This window comes from Orbicella franksi, chromosome 10 (assembly GCF_964199315.1).
Source record: "Orbicella franksi chromosome 10, jaOrbFran1.1, whole genome shotgun sequence".
Classification (NCBI taxonomy): Eukaryota; Metazoa; Cnidaria; class Anthozoa; order Scleractinia; family Merulinidae; genus Orbicella; species Orbicella franksi.
This window is the reverse complement of record NC_138154.1, coordinates 20,077,244-20,093,969: the sequence shown is the minus strand read 5'-3', so window position 1 is coordinate 20,093,969 and position 16,726 is coordinate 20,077,244. Positions and strand designations below refer to the sequence as shown.

Genomic DNA, 16,726 nt, shown 5'->3' with positions numbered 1-16,726 from the left:
ACCATGGTGTCATTGGCATATTGCGTAATTTTAATTTCTTTCGTTGCAACATTAATTTCTTTAATTGAGTGATCTTTTTTAAGAGTACTTGCAAAAAGTTCAATGCCAGTTATAAACAGCAGGTTGAACGGAGGACAGCCTTGTCTAACACCGCATTGCGGATAAAAGAAACTAGATGCATGGCCATTGTTTATTACACAACTGCATGTAGACACTTTGTTGTGTAATACATCTACCTAATTTAAAAGGTTTGGTCCAAATTCAAATTTAAAGCCTTGAGGGCTGCTTTTAAGTACTCAGATTCTACTGAGTTGAAAGCCTTCCAAAAATCAAGAAAGAACGCAATTCCAGGGATATTCATGAACGCATTTTGTATAAAACATGATGATTTATCTTGAATGAGTCTCACATTCTCACCAATATAGCAAAGGATGGCTAAAAGGCTAAAAGGGGAATCAAGAAGCCACACACAACCCACGATAGCTCATGATGAGACCCACGAAGTCGAAGAACTTATTCGTTGTCCCCTGTGGAACTGTGTAACGGCACAAGTATTTACGACAAAAGGCTCCTTTGTAAGACCACTGTACAAGCTCATTCTCGTTCATTCTTATAGCTCTTAACTAAATCTGGGGCTCGAATTTTAGGGGTGTCAAATGGTAAATGCAAGACTTTGCGAGACCGCAAGACAAGCGTTTTTCTTTGCGAACCCGAGACATTTTGACTTTTTAGATTGTGAGACCAAGACTTTAAAGTGTTTTGAGTGCGAGCGTGAGACGTTCAGACTCTTAAAATTCGAGCTCCAGATTTAGTTGAGAGCTAGAATGAGCTTGCACAGCCTTAAGCCAGCTTCTTGGAACTGACTGGAACTGGAAATTTGATTATAAAACATTACGTTATGATATCCTAGAGAAATATAACTGTTTTTCTGGCACCAAAACAAATGTTGCAGTAGGTTTTGTACCTTTTTGTGGAATTAAGACAATTAGGAGAAGTCAGAATTAACTTTTTCTCGGAAAATTTGTAAGTTGCTTCATTGAAATTCCATATCATGTAAATACAAGACGTAATTTATTAAAACAGATAAAGGAACGAATTGGGACTTTGAGACCCTTAGCCTTGCAAAAAATCAAGACTCCGAGACAGCTTCATAGAAAAATCGAGACTGGATAACGCACATAACCGCCCAAAAACAAGACTGCGAGACCCGTGAAATTCGACTAAAATTTTACAAGACCCAGAGCTTTTGATGGACCATTCACCACCCCTAATTTTAAGAATCTGAGCCCCTCACGCTCACAATCAAAACACTTTCAAGTTTCGGTCTCTCGGTCAATATGTCTCGGGCTCACAAAGAAAAGCGCTGGTCTCGCCTCTCGCAAAGTTTCGCACTTACCATTCACCACCCCTTCAGATGCATGCCAACAAAAGCTTCATGTGCTACGTTCCGCCATGCTTTGACCACAGGCAATCTGGCATTGACAAAATCTGGATCATGGATTGGATCACAGATTGGATCATGGATCGGATCAAGGAAAAAAAATTCAAAATTCAAAATTTTGTTGTGCAAATTACACTAGAGTGACTACTGTGAGCAGAACGTTTTATTTAATTCAGGTGTGATATTCCTTTATTATTTTATAATATCAAGCCAACTGGGAGCTGGTCACAGATGAATTTTTTTCAGGCTGTTGGGTTTTGATTGCGATGATCAATCATGTCTTCATATCTTTCTCCGCAGTTCAACTATATGATATTTCGTATATTCACTTGCACTCTTCACCATCTACGCGTATATTACGAACTCACAATGTGACCAACTCCCAGTTGGCTTGATAGTTCAGTTGGTAGAGCAGTGCACCAGTATCGCAGAGGTCATGGGTTCGAGTCCCAGTCAGGCCTGAATTTTTTTTCAGGCTTTAATTTCACGACTGCTTAAGTTGTGTGTATAATTGCAATGATCGATCATGTCTTCATATCTTTCTCCACAGTTCAGGTAAATGATATTTCGTATACTCACTTGCATCAAAGGTAAACTGTTATAAAATGAGTCAGCATAGTAATAATAGGACAAAGGTATGAATCGAAACACAAAAACTAAACACACTAAAAAAATTAAACACCTGATGATTTCGAACAATTTCCATTTTGGAGACAAGTCTATACTTTAACAAGATGTGAGTTTGGAATACGATATTTCGCACTGGAATAAAACGAAACAAACCATTTGTACATGTATTTCAAGGAAATATAGCTGTTTTACAAAAAATTATAGGAATAACATCGATAGTGTGAACGATAACGCAACCCGAGAATAAACAACATTTTAAGAGTTACATCACAATTTTTCGAGTCATTTTTAGGGTCGTAAAGAGTTGCCTTTAAATGGAATAAAACCTTAAAATGAGCGTGTTCTAGGATAGAAAACACTTACGAGGCAAGAACAAATCAAAACGGAATGAGGATCGTTAAGGATGGCAATGATTAACAAGGACTGCAAATGATGAACTTGAAAAACTAGGCTAGTTTTTTCAAGACGTGCAAATCGTGACGTAGCTCCTTTAAAGCAAGCCATGTCTATAAGTTTTCATACATAAGTTTTCTGATTAACTGTAACACCAACTGTAACGCTCACATCTGACCCAAAAATGTAGCCGAGAATTAGCTACTGATACGAACAACAATCTCAAAAACGAGAATGGGAAGTTCATGCAAGCTTCAAGCCAACTAACGTTGAAATGAAACTACATGTACATCTGCCTATTCATTACAATTTAAATTTGTCGTAAATTAAGTGGCTATGTGGCTTTTTAAATGACCTCTTGTCATTCTCTGTAATTAACATGTCATTGCGTCAAATTTAGGATTCTTATTTTCATTTAACATATTTTAGTCTTCCACTTTTATTTTTTATTTATTATCATCTTATAAACGATTTGAATTTTTGGGGGATTTTTTTTTTTTTTTCTGTGATCCAATCCGTGATCCGATCCGTGATCCGATCTGTGATCCGATCCGTGATCCGGTCCGTGATCCGGTCCGTGATCCAGTCCGCGATCCGATCCGTGATCCAGTCCGTGATCCGGTTCCATCCGATCCCCGTTCTGTCGACGCCGCAGGCAATCCCATAATATGCCCAATTTTATACCCATACATACATACATACATACATACTTTATTTAATAAGTAGGTCGATAAAATTGGCAGCTAAAAGCTGATGTGGACCTACAATTAGTATATTACATTCTAAATAACAATTTACAATAAATCTAAAACTAAAATCTTTACATTAAAGTAATCTTTACAAATTGAGAGAACGTAACACACAAATATTACACAGAATTCAAATCCACGAAATTGCAAATGTAAAATCTTTAAGTGATGCGTAATTCTATGCAGACAACTGATAAGCTCAAGGTGAAAGTGTTTGTTGTCTGATTGCAGCTGAAACTTTTAAACTTTTAAACTGCTAAGTTGTGGTTTACAGTACGACTAAACCTAAAGGTTTGTTGCTTCGGAGATAAAGAAAGGATCTGGCTTTAAAATGAACTTAAAACGTTCGATCATCAAAACGTAAGCTTACCGAAGCTTACCTTTGTCTCGCGAAACTTCTGACTATTCAGTGATGCGGAAGAGATAGAGCGAGAGGCAGGAACTTCAACTCAGCTAATCACAGCTTACGTTTTCACCAAACACACGTGAATACGGCAACCTATATCTTCGATAACGCACTGATCAATATTCTAAACTCTCAGCTACATGTAGTTTCCTTATCGCCTAGAACGCCAGTAAACACAGAAGCATTTCACCGCAGGGTGTGAAGGAATGCGGAAAAATGGAGAATGTGATGCCGACTCGTTTCCAGTTACATCCGCGCGTTGCCTGATATTGCGTGACTTACCAAACTTATTAACCGCGCGGCCATGGGCCGAGCGCGGTTCTAGGTTTACCCGTGGTTTATTATTAACCGCGCGGCCATGGGCCGAGCGCGGTTCATGGTTTACCCGTGGTTTTTTTTTTTTCGACTTCGGTGCGAGCAGACCCAAGCTTCCACTCGGCCAAATTTTGAGTCACGCAACCTGTGATGTTTACTCGCCAAAAGCTGTTGAAACAATAAATCTCATCTTTCGCGGGAATAAATTAAAAACCCAGCGCTCGTCAAAAATTATATTTTTTCACCAGAAATTTAGCTCGGAACATATACATATTTATATTTGTTTGAATCGTCGATGAAATGACTTTTTCCGGATATTTTTTCCTTCGGGCTCAACCGAAACCTCAGATTACAAAATCACGCCGAACCCACATGTTGCAAAAAAATCTCTTCAAAACCCTGACTTCGAAGCGATATAACACTTCAGCGTTAATAGCTACCACACATCGGCAGGCGGTAAATCTATTCCTTAACAATCCAGCTTTATCGTGTTAAAATTTCAGCGAAATCGAACAAAACCAGAATTAATTCGAATTTTTTTGTGACCTCACTTCCCAGACTTGTCCTAACAAAGGAAGCAACGGTCGCCCATAGCAACCGAAAAACACCAACATAACAAAGCCGACGTTTCGGCCAAAAAACTCCACAATTATCGCCTGAGAGCTTAAACTTGAATGGGAACATCTTTTTCGAACCTTTTTCAACTGATTCAGACGAAAGACTGGCCTCGGCGGGCTACAAAAAAGACCAAGAGAAAAAACAGAACAAGACAGCAGAACAAGCCGATAATATTTCATCGCGTGGCTTTCGACACGAAAACGAAAATACAGCTTACTTCTGGATAAATTCAGCCTTAGAAGCCAGCAACCGGTCCCAAATTACTTTCTGTATCCTTACAAATGTCCTGATTTCCATCTCCGAAAGATTTTGCCCCAATTTTGAGCAAATAAACATTTCGCCGGCGGCGACCGCCATTACGGTGGCTTGCATACTAAATTAGCTAACTTAACAAAATTCTCCCGAGGGGGGGGATACGACAAATTTGGTGAGAATCAAAAGTAGCGCCAATTTTCTGTCACGTTTTCGATCTGTGGTCACTGGAGTGACCAAAATCGATACATCGGTCGGGATAGGGTTTTTTTATGACTTGTGTGACTACTTTGCTAGCCCTTTACTCGTGGAAAACACCAATTAAATTTAATCATGACTTTTAAGAAAGAAAGCTGTTGTTAATAGTGTTATTATTATGTCGTTGATATCGTTCATGCCCATACATATCCCGAAGAAAGTTCTAGATTAAGACCATTAAGTCATCGGAGATTTGTCAACGGCTACCACTGATGGTGCAATAATACAGTTTGTGTTGATCAAGTGATGTGATGTCTACAGTAAGAAAAGAATCATCAATGACTGCTTTGGAATGTGCACTGCGTTCCGACGGTAGTGCTAGGCAAACAGTTAAATTTTAAAAGCGCGGTTATAAGATCTAACAGATCTTCTTGTTTTTTTTTTTGTCGGTGACCAGACACAGACCTCCGCTCGGCCAAACTTTGAGTCACGGAACGTGTGATGTTTTTCCGCCAGAAGCTGTTAAAACATAAATACACGGACAATTTTACGGATATTGTTTTCTTTTTTGTGGGTAAAATATATATATATTTTTTTTTTTTTATCAAAGCGTTGGATTTAAAGGGAATAATAAATACGCTGAAAAAAGGTATTATGTCAGCCATGGAATGCGCTGACGTTGCAGCTTTCACTTTCGCTACGTGACAAATAAGATCGTGTTTACTTTGCAAGTTTATTTCGGCAGAAGCGACGGTCATTAATTTATTTGTAATTTTGCCAGTATTTCTTGCGGTTTTAGGCAAATGAAGTAAATCCTTTCACTGTTTCATCGCAGCGAGTTCATAGTCGGAAGCAAAATTAAATATTTGCAAGCCAAGCAAAGAACGTGTCAGAACGTGCAAAGATTACGTCATTGATGGGGAAATAACCACCGTACTAAAGATAGCCGTAGATAACGCAATTCTTGAATTATGTGACTCGTGTGACTTCTTTGCTATCCCTTAACTCAAGGGAAAAAAACAGTTAAATTTAATCGTGACTTTAAAGAAAGAAAGCGGTTTGTAATAGTGTTCGTATCTTCATGCCCATACATATCCCGAAGAAAGTTCCAGATTAAGACTATTACGTCATCGGAGATGTCACAACGGCTACGACTGATGGTGCGATAATAGAGTTTGTGTTGATCAAGTGCTGTGATGTCTACAGTAATCAATGAATCATCAAAGATTGCTTTGGAATATGCACTGCGTTGCGACTGTAGTACTAAGAAAACAGTTAAATTTTAAAAGCGCGGTTATAAGATCTAACAGATCTTGTTATTTTTTTTTTTGTCGGTGACCAGACGCAGACCTCCGCTCGGCCAAATTCCGAGTCACGCAACGTGTGATGTTTTTTCCGCCAGAAGCTGTTAAAACATTAATACACGGATAATTTTACGGATATTGTTTCCTTTGTTGTGGGTAAAATATATTTTCTTTTGGTTTTATCGAAGCGTTGGATTCAAAGGGAAATAATAAATACGCTAAAAAAAGGTATTACGTCAGCCATGGAATGCGCTGACGCTGCAGCTTTCACTTTCGCTACGTGACTAATAAGATCGTGTTTATTTCGCCAGAAGCGACGGTCATTAATTTATTTGCAATTTTGCGAGTATTTCTTGTGGTTTTAGGCAAATGAAGTAAATTCTTTGGCTGTTTCATCGCAGCGAGTTCGGTGATCAGAAGGAAAATTAAATATTTGCAAACCAAGCAAAGAACTTGTCAAAACATGCAAGAATTACGTCATTGGCAGGGAAATAACCACCGTACTGAAAATAGCCGTGAATAACGGAAGTCTTGAATTATGTGACCCGTGTGACTACTTTTCTAGCCCTTTACTCGTGGAAAACACCAATGAAATTTAATCATGACTTTTAAGAAAGAAAGTAATTGTTAATAGTGTTGTTATCGAATCGTTCATATCATTCATATCGCGCATACCCATACATAACCCGAAGAAAGTTCCAGATTAAGACCATTACGTCATCGGAGATTTCACAACGGCTACGACTGATGGTGCAATAGTACAGTTTGTGTTGATCAAGTGGTGTGATGTCTACAGTAACAAAAGAATCATCAATGACTGCTTTGGAATGTGCACTGCGTTGGGACTGTAGTGCTAAGCAAACAGTTAAATTTTAAAAAGCGCGGTTATAAGATCTAACAGATCTTGTATTTTTTTTGTCGGTGACCAGACGCAGACCTCCGCTCGGCCAAACTTTGAGTCACGCAACGTGTGATGTTTTTCCGCCAGAAGCTGTTAAAACATAAACACACGGACAATTTTACGGATATTGTTTTCTTTTTTGTGGGTAAAATATATTTTCTTTTCGCTTTATCAAAGCGTTGGATTTAAAGGGAATAATAAATACGCTGAAAAAAGGTATTACGTCAGCTATGGAATGCGCTGACGTTGCAGCTTTCACTTTCGCTACGCGACAAATAAGATCGTGTTTACTTTGCAAGTTTATTTCGGCAGAAGCGACGGTCATTAATTTATTTGTAATTTTGCGAGTATTTCTTGCGGTTTTAGGCAAATGAAGTAAATCCTTTCACTGTTTCATCGCAGCGAGTTCATAGATCGGAAAGAAAATTAAATATTTGCAAGCCAAGCAAAGAACGTGTCAGAACGTGCAAAGATTACGTCATTGATGGGGAAATAACCACCGTACTAAAGATAGCCTTAGATAACGCAATTCTTGAATTATGTGACTCGTGTGACTTCTTTGCTATCCCTTAACTCAAGGGAAAAAAACAATTAAATTTAATCGTGACTTTAAAGAAAGAAAGCGGTTTGTAATAGTGTTCGTATCTTCATGCCCATACATATCCCGAAGAAAGTTCCAGATTAAGACTATTACGTCATCGGAGATGTCACAACGGCTACGACTGATGGTGCGATAATAGAGTTTATGTTGATCAAGTGCTGTGATGTCTACAGTAATCAATGAATCATCAAAGATTGCTTTGGAATATGCACTGCGTTGCGACTGTAGTACTAAGAAAACAGTTAAATTTTAAAAGCGCGGTTATAAGATCTAACAGATCTTCTTGTTTGAATTTAGTGTCACGCGAGTAGTTGAAAATTTCAAAAACAACAAACAAGTGTGAACTGTATAAACAAAAATAATGGTCGCACTATATCGGAATGCAACAGGAACAGATACAATGAGGGTTCTGTGGCCCATTTTAATTTTACAAAATCAAGCCCTCAAGGGTGATTCATTTTTGTGCGTAACGGCGAACTCGATTTTACAGAATAAGCTCTCAATTAATATGCTCTCAAGACTCATTAGCGCATCATGTTTGACACTTGGTAGTTATGGAAACTGAACAAAACCATAATTTTTTAAGTTGCTCCGATCTTTTGTGTCTCTTCAGCCTCGGCTTCTTTCGCGGCTCTCTCGGAGACGATTTGCTCAAAATACAACCTTCTCGTCCTGAGTAGAGCTAGACGTTTTTTCATCTCCTCTGAGTGTTACTGACGTTTGACAGAAAAAGGTATTCAAGAAATTAGCTTAAATTTTCTCACATGTAGCAAGGAATATCCTGCTCTGTTTTGTGTAGATATTATATCCAGGCAAGAAATGATTAAGGATAAGAGAGCTACTCCACCATTCCGATTTTATTCAGCCCAAGGTAATCTCTCTCAAGTTATTTCTCAACATGGTACCCAGTTTTTCTCGCGCATAATGTTTCCACGCTCGTTGCGTCGGGATGTTTTGGCGGAGAATGAAAAAGTGTATAAGCTGCTTGGGCTGTCCACGGCTGTCTGCGTCACAGAAATTGCCCTTTCTAGACCCTCCTGGGATTACGGAAACTGGGAGTGCTCTAAAAATAACTTGTGGGAGGCGCGGTGGCCTCGTTGACCAAGCATCTAATGCGATGTGAATCGACCATTTCCAAAACTACCTTTAGCTTCTTATTCAAAGCGAGTCTTGGTACTCATCCTTTCAAATGAAAATGAGATTTCATTCACATGCAAATTAAACTCATTTTCATGTAAATTCTTGTGTACCAGGCCCCGCTTTGATATACATAGAGAGAGGCTTAAGGCAACTCAGAAATGGGCTATTCAAATCATTAACTTATTATTAAAATTTTTTATTGAATATTTATTTTCAAGTTAGGAGGAATACACTTCTCTATAGTGGTGCAGTCCTCTGGAACAGTCTATCCTCAACTGCAAGCAACATCTCTGACTAATTTCCGACGATTGTTAATTAATTCCGACGCGGCATTCATGTAAAACAGGCTTTAATTTAGTTTACTTTTCTTTAATAGTTAGCAATATTTTAAATTATGGAAGATTAATCTGTATACACAGTCTTTCGTAATAAGTTGTAGCTTTTATATTAAATTGTTAATGCCTGATGTATTTACCGTGTTTTTCAATAAAGATGATGATGATGATGATGAACGGGGGGGGGGGGTGACCTTCCTGCCCGAAAAAATTATACAATGCCCTAATGTGCGAGTGTTGAATCGGGATGCAAACCCACTCAGGTTGCATCAAAATCAAAAACTTTTACTGAGTTCTTACAGCTAATGAAACTGCTATAATCCCAAAAAATAGTTGTATTGAAAGCTTGCCAACTCAATAAACAGTCTCAATCTAGCAAAATCTAAATGTTATTAAAAGAAAAAGTTCTTCCTTTCATGGCGTTGGTTCAGCGATGACAGATCAGGAACACAGACATTTGTGTTTCAAGATGGACCATTTGGACGTGTTACAGAACCTGGACTCAGATCTATTCGAGACAAGCTTCTCGATATACTCGAGACGTTCAAACAACAACATGAGGCAGTGAGAGACGTCTTATCTTGTTTTGGCCACAGGAGACTTGCAGCGTACACTGCAAGCCTAGCCTTCTTTGAATTCAGATGCAGCGTAAGTGCGATGGCGAACAACATGGACGTAAAAGAGGAACGCCTAGAAAGAAAAATTCAATATAATGAAAATTAAAACACCCCTTTGTTAAGACATTACAAACCCTGGCCCCTTTCAGATCCACTGCAAAAACAAAGGTCTGGGTCTTCGTTCGCTTTTATTTATTTTTTTTTATAGCTAACAGAAACTCGAGGTCCCTCATATCATTTCAGTCTAACTCCTTTTTGGCTAGGTTAATGTTGTACAAAGTGGCTTACAAGCCTTGAAACCTAAAAAACAAAAAAGAGGCCTCGTTCTTTTTCCGGAGCCTGAAAGTGACTACTGTGCAGTGGGGTCTTCGGTGTGCCAACAGTACTTCAGATCAGTAGCAAATGTAAATTTTACACTTAACACAGAGTGCTAAAGCTCTGAAGAAACCACTTGGCAGTCTTAAGACTCCTGGTCGGGCGTCTAATCACACAGAGATTCATAAACAGTAACTAACTAGAAACTTTATGCGTTTACTAGTTTTAAAAACTTACGCCAATAGCATTATTTTCTCAAGTGTCGTTGCCCGAATCATGGGCGTTTTGCCCGAAAAATTACATAATTTCCGTAGCTGGGGGCGGGGGGGAGGGGTGGGTTGCAGTCCCTCTCGCCTCCCCAGCCCGTACGCCTATGTTTACAAAAAGAAAACCGTGGACGGCAAATGGAAGTAAGGCAACAGCTGTGATGTGATGTTTAATTATTCCCACTTACTGATGTAGCCATAACTTCTCCTCACCTCAGTTATCTCAAATAGCAATATGTGGGTTATGAGAATTAAGAGCCTCGTCATCTCCTTGAACTTATGTTGTAAACTCATCTGCGTTAACTCATCCTGTAAACGAAATTCTCCCAACTAAAATGATGGAAAACTTATGAATAAGCGTAAGAAGAGTTTCGATTTTGATCTAACACTTGCTTTCCTGTCATGCTGATTCATACCACGCCTCGTCAGTGTAGTATTTTATATCATTAGTAAAACGCCATAATGAGACACGCAGATCAACCCAAGGAATGACTTCTAAACAATGGCAGGAGTCTTATTTATTTTATTTATTTTACTTTCAAGCAACTAGATGTGGTTTATAAATTTCCTGACCCTTTATTATTTTGGGGCAATAAAACCTTTTTACTCCAGCACTTAGTTTCCAGACGGAAACATGCTGGTTCCATTACCTCTCGAGCTTTTATGCAAGAAAATCAGGCATTAAACCAACGACTTGTGGAAATGCAGAAGTCAAATGAAGAAATACTTCAAATGATGGAGAACTTGAAAAGCTTTAAAACAACAACTGCAGCAGATTCAGAGCAGACAACAGGAGGTTAAAAAGCCAGGATTCCTTAATAAAGCACTGCAAGTCATACCAGTTTTGACGGGAGTTGCTGCTACTCTACCAAAGTGTAGCGTTATGTAAAACCAACAGATCATCAAGGTTAGAGAGTGAATCCCCCATATAGGTCTTAAAACCAAGGTTATCCCTCTTAAGTTATTTTTAGACATAGAACCCAGTTCGTCCGAGTATGTTACTCGTGCGTTACGTGGATGTTTTCGTGGAGTAATTGTTAATTTGTCGCTTCGTTTCAAAGCGAAGGAAAACTCCTCCAACGCTGTAGGGATGTCTTCTTTCATATAAACATCAAAGAAGCAAAGGAACTTCTACCCTAGCTATATACATCTATGTTTTAAACATTTCGAAACTTAAATAGGAGTTTACGATGATGTCTCCTGCCCAAACAATAATACATGTAAACTGAATGAACGGCAGAGAAATGAGCAGCCAAACGAGTGCAAAGCAAACCCGGCGGAAGCAAACGAACGCCCGAAAACAACACCACTGAACAAACGGATGGTCGAAAGTGCAGACAGTCACTCGCCGCCCAAACAACAAAAGTTAAGCAACAACGACAACAACGCCAAGAACAACGTCGATTAAAAACGGTTGTTTGGAAAACCCGAATAGCGAATAGCGAATAGCGAATAGTCGCGAATAGCGAATAGCGAATAGTACCGAATAGTGCGAATAGTCTCGAATAGTGCGAATAGTGGCGAACAGTCGCGAAAAGTGGCGAACTGTGACGAATAGTCGTCAATAGTCACCGCTTTAGGTCTAATATCCTGCGTTAATTAATTATCCATATAAGCAAAAGAATTTCGGTGAATTTATTACCTTTTCTTCTCCGGACTCAGGCTCGGGCTGTCCACTGATCGCCGACTTAAGAAAACAGAAAACACAAGGATAACCTAATAAAGACGTATTTACGCTTTTGGAGCGGTTAAAACAGAAGAAATTACGTTTAGAAACACCTTTTGCCCTGATAAGCGTCTGTGCTTTTTAGCGGGAAAATCCCATCCTACGTTGCTGCGAGGTTGACTACGAGATACTGGGTACCCTATTTGCTACGATTTGCCACTAATTTGTCACTATTTGCCACTATTCGAGACTGTGCGCCACTATTCGCACTATTCGAGACTATTCGTACTATTCGCTATTCGCTATTCAGAACTATTCGCTGTTCGCTATTCGCGACTTTTCGCTATTCGCTATTCGGGTTTTCCAGACACCCATTGAAAACAACTTTATATCCAAACCACGAATCTCGTAAGAATTTACATTCATTCAGTTTGTCTATCACTGTCAGAGATATTTTAAACAGAATATACGACAGCGACAAAATTCGAAAAAGAAAATTTAAAAATTGGCCGTCGACGGTATTTCACGTTCTCTAGAATACGCAGAATGTAGTCATTCCATGTTGTTGTTTTATAAAGAACGGCAAAGAAATGAACAAAGAATTATAACACACACGTACACAGCCATTGTACTCTTCGCCGTTGCCGCTGTGGTTTGTTTATTTTCAAATTCCGTAAACCAAACAAAGCAAACGACAGCCCAGCCGAACAAAAAGACGGCTGGGAGTGCAGCCGAAAACATCTGTGCTATCAGATGTTGTCCCCGATTATGGCTCCTGGTGCTATGAAACCTCTTTTGAAAACCAAAATATACTGATAAAATGCCTTTTCACCACGTTACCCGCCACTTCTTCACAGCTAGTTGCGAGAAAGTTGCTTGGGCTGTTCGCGCATCGCGCGAGTAACATGTAATAATAAGTAGACCATTAGCTTAAAAATAAATCTGATCCGGTTTGGCCTGCATCTTCCTTTTTACTGGTATCACGTATTTTGTAACGACTTCAATCATCATTGGTTACGAGTACAGTGGTGCACCCCGCAGCCTTTTACAAATGGGTCCCCAAATTGATAGTGATTTCGTCTTTAATTGATTTTATCCATATCTTTTTGCATTTTTTCAATGTTTTATTATCCTATGAACATTCTTTACACGGCCCCATAAGCTATATTAGCTTTTAACCCCCCCCCCCCCCCCCGTGTTTAAATAATGTTATCTTAAAGAAACTGATTAAACGCTACAAAGGCATTTAGATTATTTTTCTACAAATTAGTCTACACGGTTGCCAAACTTTGCCAGGCTACGCTTCGGTTGGTTGTGGGGTAGCGCTGGTGTCAAACTTAACGTCTGAAAAAGTCATTTGTAAGTCCACCACCCTAACAGAGATGTGACCGTTGTGTTGCGTCTTAGAAAAGACACTTTACCCTTAAGGCATCTCTTTCCCACAAATGCGTAAATGCTTACTTACGACTACCCGACACTGAAAAATACAGCTAGTAATCGATGCTCGGGAAGTAAAATATACAACTAGTTTGTTCTTGTTCACTAAAACTAGATGTAACCATGCAAGAGACCCTTGGCTTTTCTGTTCTCGTCTGGATCAGACGAAGAATTCATTGCAACGAAGACCTTTGCCGCGTACAAGAAAATAGAAAATGCGCGACTGGGAGCTTTCCAATATTTTCAAACGTACTTGAATGTTTCTGTAAGACAGTATAAACATAGAGCGACCAGTACAGTTAAGTTTTAGTGCCATTGATTAAAGACCTCAGAAACTAAGGTCAAACATAAACATCAATCACCAATTTACACTTAACAGTTGGACTGGCCTGCGGATAGCTAGCGCTAGTCTAGGCGGGCCAGTCTATCAACATATAGTTACAAATCTAACATTGTCCTCTCATCCCGGGTATGATACAAAAAAACTCTTTTACGGAAACTTTTGCAAGCTTTGCTGTATCAGCCTTAACCTTTCTGTTGTCATGAAGCTCTCTAGAACCTCTAATTTCATTGGATCTTGTTAGCACGAAGCTCTATTGTTTTAGGGCTAGGGTCCATTGTTACTTTTGTTTGCATATCATTTTCTCAGCCAATCCTATGAGACGTTCCGAGGAGTTTCGTGGCGACCCTAACATTTTCACAATTTTGATATAGTACAAGAGAACTTATTACTCACGTCTTGTATGCGTAGATTTGGAAACTTCAGTTTTGACCAAGTTAGAGAAAGCACTCCAGTCGGCAGTGGTTCTTGTTCATGTTTCCTAATATGTTCTTCCACGTTCTTGCATAACAACATTTTCCGTTCTTTTGTATCATACAAATATAATACAAGTGACGGTTTAGGTCAGTGACGTTTCCACAGCTGTTTTGACTTTTCTAAATCTCACAAGAGTTTCGCTAATTCTATAATTAAGCAATATAGGACTTTTCCGTGTTTACATAGCCTCGCCCAAATGCGAGGGAGGTTCGGAGAATTGAAGAGAGTTGTACAAACCCCCGACTGGGTCTAAGCAGTTTCCTTTTTCGAAAAGGGAAACTGCTGAGTTGTCGATAACTAATACTCTTATGGGGAAGACCTTCATGCTTGTACAAATATATTTGCCTTCCCCATCACCCCATAAATGCCAACCGCAAGCAAACGATAGTAAATAAAAGCAAACTGCAGGGCGACTATATGGGTGGCCTACCATGAATTATATGCCCTCTAATGTGTGGAATGCTCACATCGGACGCAATCAGTTGTCGATAACATTTAGTTGCGGACAACTAAATATGTAGTCTGTGGAGGCCCTTATCCTCTTTCAGAAATGTGAAATATCATTTTCCGTGCGTGTTAGATTTAAACCAGAAATCGACTGCATCTTTCAGACCTTTCTCAGTTACCCAGAAATCACTTCCGTTTTGGTAAACATTTCAGAACAGTAGATCTCGAACCACCATTTTAATAAATTAGCCAAGACCCGAAAGGGAAGGGTTTCAAACAGGGTTGGGCTACCGTGAAACATTGGAACTATCCTTATCCACATAGCCGCCCTTAATTTACCAAGGACACTATTTCTTTCGTAGTAATAATTTGATCACAAAATGTAACTGCACATTTTTTATTCATCTTTATTTATCGCTGGCAAAGAATAACATTAACATATGTTTATCAACGCAGGTTCAACAAACACACTAAGGCCCCGTCGACACTACGCCGGAGATATTTGAAAACGCAGCTTGATTTCTACGGTTAGGCCTACCATCCACACTAATCCGTCACGAAAACGGAGCTTTATTTCTACGGTTAGGCCTACCATCCACACTAATCCGTCACGAAAACGGAGCTTTATTTCTACGGTTAGACCTACCATCCACACTAATCCGTCACAAACACGGAGCTTTATTTCTACGGTTACACCTACCATCCACACTAATCCGTCACGAGCTTTTCGGAAACGCTCTTCAAACCCGAGGAATTTATAAACATCGGGTCTGCGTTTTGGTGGGGAAGGAAAACATATTGAACACGCAGCTTTTCGAAAACCATGGTGTCACGACAATTATGTGATTTCTTCCTTAAACACAAATCCAAAATGACCGATGATTGTTGCCTTTTCAAATTTCTCCAACGTAGTGTGGACGAGGCCTTATAAAACCGCCTGCAAATTTTAAACCTTTTGTCCACCTGGCATCTTTGAGTTAACCACTGGATCCAAACTGAAAGACTAATATACTGCTACAAACTACCTGCAGTCGTGTTCTTCAAACAACCCTAAACCAACAGTTGAATGTATCTTCAATATTTTCGTACAACTAACAGATTTAAACAGTGCTGGAGAGGTTTGCAGATTGTTAGTCAACTTGGACCATTTTAGTGCTCCTAACTGTTTTCTTACATTTTCTATAATCCTCCTTGAGGAAAATTGGTTTTAAGTCAATGCGACTATGATCAGCTTAATCATTCTCATAACTGACCCGCCTGGTCGAATTGACTATAAACAGGTAAGGAGAAGCTAGCAGCAGAATAGTACTGAGAACTAAACGGTTAGAATGATTTTTACGATACATCTCCCTCTAGCACACTAACACTACAAAAAATCATATGTCTGAACACCAAACTAAACTATTACTCACCGTTCAAACACACGAGCACCAATTCTTGCTTTTCATGTCTGTGATAGCCCCTTCCAGGCGTTCTTTTAGTTGGGGCGCAGCACGAGAAACGACGCGCGAAAAAGTAAATTTAAAAGCGCGATGAGAGGAAAATTTACTACTGAAAGTCTTTTGCATTAATTTACTCCACATTACGATACACTACTGTTCATCTGTAGCATCGTGATCTGTCAATTCGTAGACCAAGTGTTAATTAATAAACGTAACGCATCTGACCACTTAGAAAACATGCATTTTCTCACTCAATCACATGTAAACCAAAAAGACAGCCGTTGAACAACTGCAAAAACCCAAACCAATCGTGATTTGACTGACGTAACTTTTCCTGGCCTTACCAACAAGACATGCTCTATACTGCGTTCTGATCGACTTAGTGCGTCATTTTCAATTTGCTCTGTTTTATGAACAAATGTCTCCATTCAAAATA

At 39.2% G+C, this 16,726-nt stretch overlaps 1 protein-coding gene across 1 annotated transcript in view; it reads right to left on the bottom strand.

The window, feature by feature from the left end:
• The window catches only part of LOC145500811 (uncharacterized), a 173,274-nt gene that overhangs the window by 102,607 nt on the left and 53,941 nt on the right, over positions 1-16,726 (bottom strand). The gene's annotated exons all lie outside the window — the stretch shown is intronic.